General features: G+C 47.1%; 1 protein-coding gene and 1 non-coding gene across 12 annotated transcripts in view; both read right to left on the reverse strand.

Annotated features, from left to right (window-relative positions):
* The window catches only part of LOC140424835 (cAMP-responsive element modulator), a 197,273-nt gene that overhangs the window by 159,919 nt on the left and 23,793 nt on the right, over positions 1-13,561 (reverse strand). The window lies entirely within an intron of this gene.
* Positions 5,964-6,070, reverse strand: LOC140425911 (U6 spliceosomal RNA). Its single transcript, XR_011948065.1, has one exon. It is a non-coding gene; the product is annotated as a U6 spliceosomal RNA (small nuclear RNA).

Below are 13,561 nucleotides of genomic sequence, written 5' to 3' on the forward strand. Positions count from 1 at the left end.
TAGTTGGACTGTCTACATATTGTTTTAAGAAGCCCTCCTGGATGCTCCTTACAAACTCCGCCCCGTCTAAGCCCCTGGCACTAAGTGAGTCCCAGTCAATATTGGGGAAGTTGAAGTCTCCCATCACCACAACCCTGTTGTTTTCACTCTTTTCCAAAATCTGTCTACATATCTGCTCCTCTATCTCCCGCTGGCTGTTGGGAGGCCTGTAGTAAACCCCCAACATTGTGACTGCACCCTTCTTATTCCTGATCTCTACCCATATAGCCTCACTGCCCTCTGAGGTGTCCTCCCGCAGTACACCTGTGATATTCTCCCTAACCAGTAGCACAACTCCGCCTCCTCTTTTACATCCCCCTCTATCCCGCCTGAAACATCTAAATCCTGGAACGTTTAGCTGCCAATCCTGCCCTTCCCTCAACCAGGTCTCTGTAATGGCAACGACATCATAGTTCCAAGTACTAATCCAAGCTCTAAGTTCATCTGCCTTACCCGTAATACTTCTTGCATTAAAACATATGCACTTCAGGCCACCAGACCCGCTGTGTTCAGCAACTTCTCCCTGTCTGCTCTGCCTCAGAGCCCCACTGTCCCTATTCCCTAGTTCTCCCTCAATGCTCTCACCTTCTGACCTATTGCTCCCGTGCCCACCCCCTTGCCATACTAGTTTAAACCCTCCCGTGTGACACTCGCAAACCTTGCGGCCAGGATATTTTTCCTCTCCGGTTTAGATGCAACCCGTCCTTCTTATACAGGTCACATCTGCCCCGGAAGAGCTCCCAGTGGTCCAGATAACGGAAACCCTCCCTCCTACACCAGCTGTTTAGCCACGTGTTTAGCTGCTCTATCTTCCTATTTCTAGCCTCACTGGCACGTGGCACAGGGAGTAATCCCAAGATTACAACCCTCGAGGTCCTGTCTTTTAACTTTCTGCCTAGCTCCCTGAACTCCTGCTGCAGGACCTCATGCCCCTTCCTGCCTATGTCGTTAGTACCAATATGTACAACGACCTCTGCCTGTTTGCCCTCCCCCTTCAGGATGCCCTCTACCCGTTCGGAGACATCCTGGACCCTGGCACCAGGGAGGCAACATACCATCCTGGAGTCTCTTTCAAGTCCACAGAAGCGCCTTTCTGTGCCCCTGACTGTCGAGTCCCCTATTACTATTGCTCTTCTGCGCTTTGGCCCTCCCTTCTGAACATCAGAGCCAGCCGTGGTGCCACTGCTCTGGCTGCTGCTGTTTTCCCCTGATAGGCTATCCCCCCCGACAGTATCCAAAGGGGTATACCTGTTCGAGAGGGGGACAACCACAGGGGATTCCTGCACTGACTGCCTGCCCTTTCTGGTGGTCACCCATTTCTCTGCCTGCACCTTGGGTGTGACCACATTTATATAACTGCGATCTATGACGCTTTCCGCCACCTGCATGGCCAGTCCACCTAACCAGCACATCTTTGGACTGTGGGAGGAAACTGGAGCACCCGGAGGATTCTATTGGTGACCTGGTACATGAATCACAAAAAGTTAGTGTACAGGTACAGCAAGTGATTAGGAAAGCAAATGGAATGTTGGTATTTATCGCAAGGGGAATGGAATATAGAAATAGGGAATTTTTATTGCAGCTGTCCAGGGCCTTGGTGAGACTACATGTGAAGTATTATGTACAGCTTAGGTCTCCTTATTTAAAAAAGAACACAATTGCATTAGAAGCATTTCAGAAAAGACTCACATGACTCATTCCTGGGATGAAGGAAAGATATCACAAAGAGAGTTGAATATGTTGCCCTCGTGTTGCCCTATTATGTATTTTCTTTTATTTCCTTTTCTTTTCATGTACTTAATGATCTGTTGAGCTGCTCGCAGAAAAATACTTTTCACTGTATCTTGGTACACGTGAGAATAAACAAAATCCAATAAACAAAATCCGAATATGGTGGACTATGCCCATTGAAGTTAGTCTAATCATAAGGGTGGCTATCAGGAGGACGTTTCTTCTTGCAGTGGAGTCTAGAACAGGGGAGACAGTTTAAGAATAAGAGGTCTCCCTAAAAGACAGAGATGAGGAGAATTTCTTTCTCTCAACAGGTCACTAGAATTCTCTTAACTTGTGTGCAGCACTTTATCAAATGCCTTCTGGAAGTCGTGATACACTAAATTTTCTAGAACCCAATTCACTGGAACCTTTTCAGAATCCATGGAATTTTGGAATATTATAACCAATGCCTCTACTATCTCTGCTGCCACTTCCTTTAAGACTCAAGGATGTAGGCCATCAAGCACTAGGGACCAGTCTGCCTTTAATTCCAATAGTTTGCTCAATGTTTTTTCCCTAGTGATGGCGATTGTTTTAAGTTCCTCCTTTTCAACAACCTCTGCATTACATGTTACTATTGGGATGGTTCAGGGCAGCACGGTGGCGCAATGGATAGTAGTGCTACCTCATGGCACCGAGGTCACAGGTTCAATCCCGGCTCTGGGTCACTGTCCGTGTGGAGTTTGCACATTCTCCCCGTGTTTGCGTGGGTTTCGCCCCCACAACCCAAAGAAGTGCAGGCTAGGCGGATTGGCCATGCTAAATTGCCCTTAATTGTAAAAAATGAATTGGGTACTCTAAAAAAATTTTTTTAACTATTGGGATGGTTCTAGTGTCCACCACTGTGAAAACCAAGACAAACTATTAATTTAGTTTCTCTGCCAATTGTGTGTTCCCCATTATTAACACCCCAGTCTCGTCCTCTAAGAGATCACCAACGTTCACCCTTCGAGTTAAAAAAATTCTCAAATCCCCAGGAATCTCCTGCCCCTCCCCCTAAAACTATGCCCCCTTGTGATTGACCTCTCGAACAACGTGAACAGCTGCTTCCTATTTACCCTCATAATTTTATACACCTCAATCATATCCCCCTTCAGTCATCTCTGCTCTAAAGAAAACAACCCAAGCCTATCCAGTCTCTCCTTATAGCTCAGGTGCTTCATCCCAGGCAACATGCTGGTGAAAGTCCTTTTTACCCCCTCCAGTACAATCACCTTCTTTCTATAGTGAGGTGACCAGAACTGCACACAGTACTCCAGCTGTGGTCTAACCAATGCTCTGTACACCTGCAACATAACCTTCTGGCTCTTATATTCTATGCCACGACTGATAAATACAGGTGTCCCATTTGCCTTCTTAACTACCCTATTCACCTGCTCTGCTGCCTTCAAGGATCTGTGAACAAGTACCCCAAGATCCATCAGTTCCTCTGAGCTTCCTAGCATCCTGCCATTCATTTGTCTTTATTCCAGTTTAATTGAACAGTGATTATACACTTACACAGACGTGCACGCATGCACACAAAGCAGAAATTCCCCTGGAGTTTTGACGGATGTGCTCAGAAAGAAAACCAGTTGCTCACTGGCTAAGTTTGCTTCATCTCAGATCTGACATTAAACCAAGTCTTGATCTGCGGATCAGATTACAAATAATATATATGAAGCCACTATTGGAGCAGTTGAAAGCATTGGCTTTGCAGCATGCTCGCTTATCCTCTAAAGACCTGAATCTATTCTCCTCAAATGTGAAGATTGCTTGGTGACATGTGATGAATGTAGGGAATTGTTATATATATTTTATTTTATAAAGGTCACAGTAGAGTTATTAAAAGCCTGGGTTAATGTATCACAAGTCCCAAAAGGCGTGCTGTTAGGTGAATTGGACATTCTGAATTCTCCCTCTGTGTAACCTAACATGTGCCGGAATGTGGCAGCTGGTGGCTTTTCACAGTAACTTCATTGCAGTGTTAATGTAAGCCTACATGTACAATAAAGATTATTATTATATCTGTTACAGTAATATTATTAAATAACCTAGGTTAAGGTAGCCAGTCTGTGTATCTACTAAGGTGTGTATCTATTACTATGTCTTAAAAGTGAGTTAATTATTCATTCCAACCATGTGCTTATTTAGCTATATGGGGTTATCGTGTATTTTGCATGGTTCCCTGGTGGGTAGATAATTTGAGACATTATGGGTGGGATTCACCTCAATCAGTGAATTGGCCCGACGCCAAAGATGGCGCGAACCACTTTGGCGTCAGGCCAGCCGGAAGTTGCGGAATTCTCCGCGTTTCCGGGGGCTAGGGACTGCGCGAGTCAGTGCTTGCGCAGAACCGTTGGCGTGGTTTAGCGCATGCGCATACCGGCCGGCGTATTCTGGGCATGTGCAGGGGGGTGTTTTCTCCGTGGCAGCCATGGCGGAGCCCTACAGGGGCCGGCACGGAAGGAAGGAGTGCCCCCACGGCACAGGCCCGTCCGCAGATCAGTGGGCCCCGATTGTGGGCCAGGCCACCGTGGCGGTCCCCCCCCCCCCCCCCCCCCCCCGGGGGGCCGGATCCCCCCGCGCCTCCCTGAGGACCACACCAGCCAAGCCTACCAGCCAGGTCCCGCCGTGTGGTACCATGTTCAATCCACGCTGGCGGGACTGGCCAGAAACCGATGGCCGCTCGACCCATCGGGGCCCGGAGAATTGCTGGGGGGGGGGCCACTACCAACGGCCCCTGACCGGCGTGGCATGATCCCCGCCCCCACCTGAAAACCGGCGCTGGAGAATACGGCGGCTGGCGTCGGAGCGGAGGGGCGGGATTCGCACTGCCCCCCGAGGATTCTCCGACCCGGCGCGGGGTTCGGAGAATCCCGCCCTATGTTTAAACCTAGCTAAGCAGGAATGGGATCTGAGTGGAATAACAATGATGTAATTAATGGGAGGAGCCAGGTCTGTAGCAAGCGGTTTTGGCTGTAAGATTTCTTTTCGTCTGACAAAGACAGCAGAATTTCCAGGTTGTGTCTGAAAGAGTCCCTCTCTACTTTTCTGAAAGGAAATTGCTACACAGTAGTACAGCAAGTATCCCTGTGTTTGACCCGTAAAGGGCTTTGCTTAATTGGAGATAGAGACGGTATAAGTGAAAACTGTTCCCTTTTATTTTAAGAATTGTTAAACTGTTAATTGGAGAGCCATCTTTCTGTGATGTTAATATGGTTGATGCTGTGTTAATAATAAAATTTGTTTTAATATAAAAGATCCATATTTGTCAGTGGAATCACTCCTGGGAGAAGTATCCTTTTCTTACAGTTTTACAATTGAAAGATTTTGGGGGGTCTCGTCCGGTTTCCTAACATAAATTGGGATCTGGTCCCGGACCATAATAGACAGAGACTTCTCCATTTGGATCTGTCCAGGTTTGTCCCAATTTACAGGCTCTGAGATTAGCTTTAACAATGCTCTTATATCTAAGTTTGGGCCACCTTATGGTGTGGTTCTGGTACTCAGCTGACATGCATACGGGAATCCTCCATGTGAACCATGTGGCTACTCAATGATATTGAGCTCTGTTGAGCACGCTTTCCACACCAGGTATGCGGCACCTTACAAGAACTTGTTTGAGATTTTGACTTGCCACTTGGGTCTGCAGCAGAAGGCGAGGTAATCAACAAGTGAGAAAAAGCTACGTTACCTCATCCTCACCAATCTGTCACAGATGCATCTGTCCATGACAATATTGATAGGAGTACCCACCGCAAAATCCTTGTGGAGACGAAGCTCCACCTTCACAATTAGATACTCTCTATCATGTTGTGTGGCACTACCATTGTGTTAGATGGGATAGATTTCAAACTGTTCCAACAGCTCAAAACAGGACATTCATGAGGTGCTGTTGGCCACCAGAAGCAGATGACTTCTATTCAACCACAATCTGCAACCTCATGGTCCAACATTTTCCTTACCCTACGATTACTATCAAGCCAGTAAATCAACCCTGGTTCAATGAAAAGTGCAGAATGGCATGCCTAAAAGAGCAGCACCAGGCATACCTAAAAGTGAGGGGTAAACTTGATGAAGTTACACCATAGGACTACTTGCATAACAAACAGGAGAGACCGCATGCTATAGACAGAGTTTTTTTTTTGACACGGAATGTTTGGAAAGTGTAAAATATGGAACGCTTCACGAATGTGTGTGTCACCCTTGCGCAGGGGCCATGCTAATCTTCTCTGTATTGTTCCAATTTTAGTATATGTGCTGCCGAAGCGAGCACCCTATAGACAGAGCTAAGCGATCCCACACTCATGGACCAAATCGAAGCTCTGTAGTTCTGCCACATCCAGCTGTGAATGGTGGTGGACAGCTAAACAACTCACTGGAGGAGGCAGCTCCACAAATATCCCCCCCTCAATGATGGCGGAGTGCAACATATCACTACAAAATAAACGGTTTAAGCATTGGAAATGATTACTCACCTCACTTCCCCTCAGCAGCCATTGCACCAGCTTCATGTTTTTAAAAAGGTATTAAACGATGTCTGCGTGATCTCGCTGGCAAATCGGGTAATTCCCGGGAGGCCGCTGCATTCGACTTAAATCTCACTAATGTGATTCAAATGAATGCCAATGAGGGTTAATGATATGCTCGCCATTTTGGAGTGAGATCCGGAATTCGCCATTGGGACTGGGCCGGTTGAACTGAAAACTGGTTCATACCCAGTGTGAATCTCGATTTTGGCCTTTCCCGCTATTGGCCCCGCGCAATCAGGTCCACGCCGGGATCAACGCATTTATTGAATCGCACCTCAAGTTTCATTTGAAATAGGGGCGGCACGTGATGCAGTGGTTAGCACTGGGACTGCGGCGCTGAGGACCCAGGTTCGAATCGCAGCTCTGGGTCACTGTCCGTGTGGAGTTTGCACATTCTCCCCGTGTCTGCGTGGGTTTCACCCCCACAACCCAAAGGTGCGCAGGTTAGGTGGATTGGCCACGCTAAAATTGCCCCTTAATTGGGAAAAAAAATTAATTGGGTACTCTTAAATGTTTTTTTGTTAAGTTTCATTTGAAATCTGTTTTTTCTTAAGACAGTATCCCTTTATGGGCTTCCCCTTTTCATTTGTCCCTCAGTTTATTTTATTTTGTTCATTTGGTTTACTCAAAAATGGTTGGATGCAGGGATGTTGTTTCCACTGACTGGAGGATCTAGAATAAGAGGACACAGTCTCCGGAAACAGGATAGGCCATTTAGGACTGAGATGAGGAGAAATGTCTTCACTCAGAGGCTGATGAACCTTTGGGATTCTTTGCCACAGAAGACTGCGGAGCCAATTTACTGAACATATTTAAGAGGAAATAGGTAGATTTCTAGACACTAAAAGAGTCACAGGGTATGGGCAGAGCTGGAGTATGGTGTTGAGAAAGAGGATCAGCCATGATCATGTTGAACAGCGGAGCAGGCTCGGAGGGCGATTAGCCTACTCCTGCTCCTCTGTTCTATGTTTCTATGCCACCTGGCCACTTCAATAACCGCAGAGACGGGGAAGGCAGTCAGGTCAGAGTGTTTCCTCTTAATTGTATTTTGATTTAAAACAAATTAACAAGTAACGGGTACAAAGTAACAAAAGATCAAATCAACAAATTAAAGGGGCAGCCCTTTTATTGGAATTTTTTTCATAAAATCTTTTTATTCTCCTAATTTTCAATATTTACACCAATAAACAACCAAAGAAAAAAACAAAAAAAAACAAATACAATAACAATCCCCCACTCACAAACCGCATCCCGCTCAATATACTGACCCAAACATCCACCCGTACATTCCAGGTAAAAAACTAATTAATAATCAATCAGGAAACAGTGTAACAAAACACAACAATATCGCCGACCACCTCCCCTTCCCCTGCTAATGTTCAATGACAACCAGTTCTCAGAAGTGCATAATAAACAGTCCCCATGAATTGTGAAACCCTTCCTTCATCCCCTTCAGCTGAGATTTCACCTTCCCGAGAGTCAAAGAAAAGTAAGTAGGTCCCCCCGCCAAGCCGAGGCATAGGGTAGAGAAGCTGACCTTCACCCCGACAGAACCCACCTCCAGACAAAACATCTGCTCCCTCACCCGCCTGCCGCCCAAACCAGTCCGACCCACTGAAAATGGCTTCATGGGGCCCTGGTTCCAAGTTCATGAGCACTACCCCCGAGATGACACTGAAAACTTCCCTCCAACATACCCCTCACATTCCACGTAACTATCTTAACCGGGGGTCCTTCACCCCCCACCCGCCCCTCCTATCCACCATCATCATAACTCCGGGCCCTGCCCACTGAGCTTGGCCCGCCCCATCCCATTGTTACCATCAAACCCCTCCCTCCCCTCCCAGAATCCCCCCATCCACTTCCTCTCGAAAACACCTCACCCAGTATCTGTCCCCTTTCCCCACTTTTCACACCTCCTATGCCCATCGAAATCTGTTCTACCAGGCTCTGAAGGCCGCAGCCCCTCCCCCCACCACACTCCCGTTCACTGGCTAGCTTGAGCTATCCAATGTGGAGGCCCCTGCCCAGGCCCCACTCCCCTCCAACCCACTCACCTCCAATCCACTCCTCCCGCCTGGTCCCAGGAAAACAAAGAAATCCCCTTCAACACACAACCCCAGTGTAATCACAAAAACCCCAAAGAGCTATCATTGCAAATGAAAATCCTAACTCCTTCCTTGCCCACATAGGCAACTTCAACTCATTTAGCACATACACCGACATGAGATAAAAAATGGAGCTACATACAATCTTCCACTCCCCCTACTCTCAGTCCAAGATCAATCCTCAGTCCCATTTGTCACTTCTGCCTCAGTCCTTCTGCCTTCATAAGCGCCTCTGCTGCTTCCACCTTCTCGAAATAAAAGTCTTTGGAGTTGTAGGTCACCCTCAACTTAGCTGGGTACACTACGCCGAACCACACACTGCTGTTATACAATGCCATCTTCACTCGGCCGAAGGCCGCCCGTCTCCTCGCCAACTCCACAGTAAAGTCCTGGTATATACGTACACCAGCTCCAGCCTACTGCACCTCCTGCTTCTGCTTTGCCCAACTCAGGACCTTCTCCTTCACACGGTATCTACGGAAACAAATAATCACAGCTCTTGGCAGCTCATTCGCCTTTGGTTTCAGCCTCCATGCCCTATGAGCCCGATCCAGTTCGTACCAAGAGGGATCTTCCGTCTCCACCAACAGCTCCGCCAGGCCCCATCAGGCAGGCCCATGATCCTCAGATTTTGCCGTTTAGCTCCGTTTTCCAGGTCTTCCACTTTGGCTCGCAGAACCTTGTTGGCCTCCACCACCCTCTGCAGCTCCTCCCCCACCAAGGTGAGCTGATCACTGTGTTGCGACAAGGCCTCCTCCACCCCCTTCAGCTTCTCATCCTGCTCCCGCACCTAGGCTAATGACCTCGACACCGCCGCCTTCATCGGGGCAATTGTCTCCTCCCCCAGCACCTTCAATGCCGCTATCAAGTCCTTCCTCATCACCTCCATGTGCATTGCGAACTGTTTTTCAATCTCCAAAGCCATCACCTCGGTCATCTTTTCTGTCGTGAACAGTGGGGTCCCCCCAGCGACCCAGTCTCCGCCACCCTTCCAGTTGCCGACCTGACCCTTCCACTCGACGGCGAACCTTTACCCACCCCCTTCTTCACGGTGATGTTCCTTTGGGTTTTGGACATATTTCTTTTGTCTTCCTGCACTTATTTAATGAAAAATTGCCCCTGGGACCAGGTATTAAATTCTTAAAAAATCAAGCCTCGAGGGGGAGCCACCCAACGTGTGACCTCTTCCTACATGCTGCCACCGGAAATCCCAGGTCGGTGAACGAACAAAGGTTTATTAATAGAACAACTGTGCATGTAACAGAGCAAGGAAACCAAGGTCTTAATGCTCAGGCCTTAAACCAAAGGGGCTGCCCTTTAAATGGAAATTGCAGCAAAAGACAGTTCAAAAAGAAACATAGAAAATAGGAGTCGGCCACTCGGCCCTCGGAGCCTGCTCCGCCATTTAACATGATCATGCCTAATCCTCTATCTCAACACCTTATTCTGCAGACTTCTGTGATAAAGAATTCCACTGGTTCACCATCCTCGGAGTGAAGAAATTTCTCCTCATCTCAGTCCTAAATGACCTACCTCTGTATCCTGTGACCCATTGTCCAGGCCCTCCCAACCAGAGGAAACAAAATCCTGCATCCAGTCTGTCCCGTCCTGTCAGGATTTTATACGTTTCAATTAGATTCACTCTTAATTCTTCTTAATTCCAGTGAATGCAGGCCCTGTCGATCCAATCTCACCTCATACAACAATCCTACCATCCCAAAAAACAGTTTAGTGAACTTTCATTGCACTCCTTCTATGGTAAGTATACCCTTACTTAACAAAACTGCACACACAACACATCAGGTCGACTGGTTCACTCTTATCTGTTCTACCAGTTACATCCTCAAAAAACTATAGCAGGTTTGTCAAACTGATTTCTATTTCATAAATCCATGCTTTGTCTAATCCCGTTATTTTGTAAGCATCTGAGCCCCTGACCTCATAACAGCCTTGGTCTAAACATGGATTACAGAGGTAAAGTGAGAGTGACTGCATTTGACATCAATGCTGCATTTCAACAAGTGTGGCACCAAGGTGCCCTAGCAAAACTGAAGTCAATGGGAATCAGAGTGGGAATTTGCTGGTTGGAATCATACAAAGAAAGATGATTGTGGTTGTTGAAAGTCAATCTTATCATCCAGAATATTGTTCCAGGAGTTCCTCAGGGTAGTGTCCTAGGCCCAACTATCTTCTGCTGCTTCAGCAATGACCTTCCTTCCATCATAAGGTCAGAGGTGGGGATGTTCACTGATAATTGCACAATGTTCAGCACTACTTGTAACTCCTCAGATACTGAAGTAGTCAGTGTCCATGTGCAGCAAGACATGTACAATATTCAGGCTTGGGGTTATAAGTGGCAGGTGACATTTGTGCCACATAATTTCCAGACAATGACCATCTATCCCCAAGGAGAGAGAGAGAATTGAATCATCTCCCCATGATATTCAATGGCATTAACATCACTGAATCCCCCACTATCAACATCCTGGGGGTTACCAACGACCAGAAATTGAACTGAACCAGCCATATAAATAATGTGGCTACAAGAGCATTCCAGAAGCTGGGAATTCTGCAGCGAGTAACTCACCTCCAACTCCTCAAAGCGTGTCCCTCATCTACACGGCTCAAATCAGGAGAGTGTTGGAATAATCCCCACTTGCATGGATGTGGCAGCTCCAACAACACTAAAGAAGCAGGACACGATCAGGGACAAAGCAGCCCATTTGATTGGTACCCATCCACCACCACAAGCATTCATTCTCTCCAGCGCCAATACACAATTGCAGCCGTTGCATCTACAAGATGCATTGCTGCAACTCACCAACACTCCTTAGAAAGCAGTTTCCAAACCCACTACCTCTGCTACCTAGAAGGTCAAGAACAGAGGATGCATGGGAACATCACCACCTGAAATACTTGCTGTTCCTTCACTGCTGCTAAGTCAAAATTCTGGAACTCCCCACCTAATCGCAGTGTGGGTGTTCCGACAACATATTTACCAACCACCCTGCCGCAGGCGTAGGCGGCCCGTGAGCAGGATCTACCGGTTCCGCCATTGTAAATGGAATTTCTCTTGACAGCACCCCTCGTTGCTGGGAATCCTGTGCGCCGGTGTGGGACCGGAATTTCCCGCCGGTGTGAACACTTGATAAACACCGCCCTCTGACTGCAGCGGTTCATGGAGTCAGTTAGGAATGGGTATTAAATACTGGTCTAGCCAGTGATGCCCACACCCCATGAACGATTAACAAAAGGTGGTGTTCTTGGAGAGGATACTTACAAGGCAGCAGAACGTCTGAATTGGTTTGGGGGGTGGATTGTTGATTGTGACAACAGGGTCTTGGGAGTTTTGTGGCCAACTCAGATACAGAATCATTATCTTTTTCACACTTATTCTAAGGCCGACACGTTCCGAGGCTTGAGGCAGAGAGGTCAACAAGCATCCAGGTGTGCTCCAAAGTTTGTGCTGTGACAACACAGTTGTCCGCATGAGTTCACTCAATAGCTATTCTGTGATCTTTGTGCAAGCCTTGAGCCTTTGCAGGTTGTCCTGAACTGCATGTGCACTCCTAATTTGGGATCTTTAAGTGCCTAACAGAGCATGGCTGAAAGGTAGAGACCAAACAGAACTGAAGCCATGACACAGTCTTGCTTGGTGCCATTGGTGACCAGAAAGGGACCATTCTGAATTAGTCTAGCCATCACGCTGTCACAAAATGAGCTGATCATCTTTTCAGTGCAGATATGTTTGGACAGCACTTTCATTAGACCATCACGGCTTACTTACTGTGTCCACGGTCTTGGTCGTATCAACAAACATCATGTAGGAGGCCCTTGCCCTCTTCGCAGGACTTGCTTGAATTTCAAGTGCCAAAAAGGTCATGTTGACCTCATCCAGCAAAGAAATCACATTGTGATTCCAGGTGGCACGATAGCACAGTGGTTGGCACAGTTGCTTCACAGCACCAGGGTCACAGGTTCAATTCCCGGCTTGGGTCGCTGTCTGTGCAGAGTCTGCACACTCTCCAAGTGTCTGCGTGGGTTTCCTCCGGGTGCTCCGGTTTCCCCCCACATGTCCCGAAAGACGTGCTGTTAGGTGAATTGGACATTCTGAATTCTCTGTGTACCCAAATAGGCACCGGAATGTGGTGACTCGGGGCTTTTCGCAGTAACTTCATTGCAGTGTTAATGTAAGCCTACTTGTGACACTAATAAAGATTTGTTTTAAAGTACACCAAGTCTGTGAGATGAGTGTCAATCCCGTTGAGAATAATCCATGCAAGAAATGTTTCTGCTGTGGAACTAAAACACCACAATGATTTGTCACAGATGGACTTGCTTCCTTCCAGATTGTACAGGTGAGTTATGGAAGCATCCTTGCAATCTTGGGCATAATGCCCCGATTCCAAATTAAGCAGAATAGGCTAATGAAATTCCTAAGCATATCAGCACCTCCATACTTGAATACTGCCATCAGCTCCTGGAGAATTATTCTCAGGCATTTGGTTTTTAATCTTGGTAGCTTTAGCTTGATATAGATCACGGGCAGTCTTGTTTAGAATGTAATGGTGCGGGAGTGATTTACTGGCTTAGATAGTGCATGCTTAATTAATTGCACCACCTGCCCTGCCGCCTTTGATGACTTATGCACATATACACCCAGTTCCCTTTGCTCCTGTACACCCTTTAAAATTTCTATAGTGGAGCGGCACGGTGGTGCAGTGGGTTAGCACTGCGGCCTCACGGTGCCGAGGTCCCAGGTTCGATCCCGGCCCTGGGTCACTGTCCGTGTGGAGTTTGCACATTCTCCCAGTGTTTGCGTGGGTTTCGCCCCCACAACCCAAAAATGTGCAAGCTAGGTGGATTGGCCTCGATAAATTGCCCCTTAATTGGAAAAAAAATGAATTGGGTATTCTAAATTTATTTTTTAAAAGATTTCTCTCGTAGAATTATTAAAATATTCCTCTTTGGTACAGATAGTGTCTTGTGCCCATTAATCCCTAGCTTTCTATTACATGACTGTATGTCAAAGACACTTTCATTTTCATGGCATTTTACAGCTGTAACTTTGAAAGCATGGGTATGTGAGTTTGGGTGGTGAAAAGTCCACCAGGATTTATACTTTGT

The sequence above is a fragment of the Scyliorhinus torazame genome, chromosome 6, assembly GCF_047496885.1.
Source record: "Scyliorhinus torazame isolate Kashiwa2021f chromosome 6, sScyTor2.1, whole genome shotgun sequence".
Taxonomy (NCBI): Eukaryota; Metazoa; Chordata; class Chondrichthyes; order Carcharhiniformes; family Scyliorhinidae; genus Scyliorhinus; species Scyliorhinus torazame.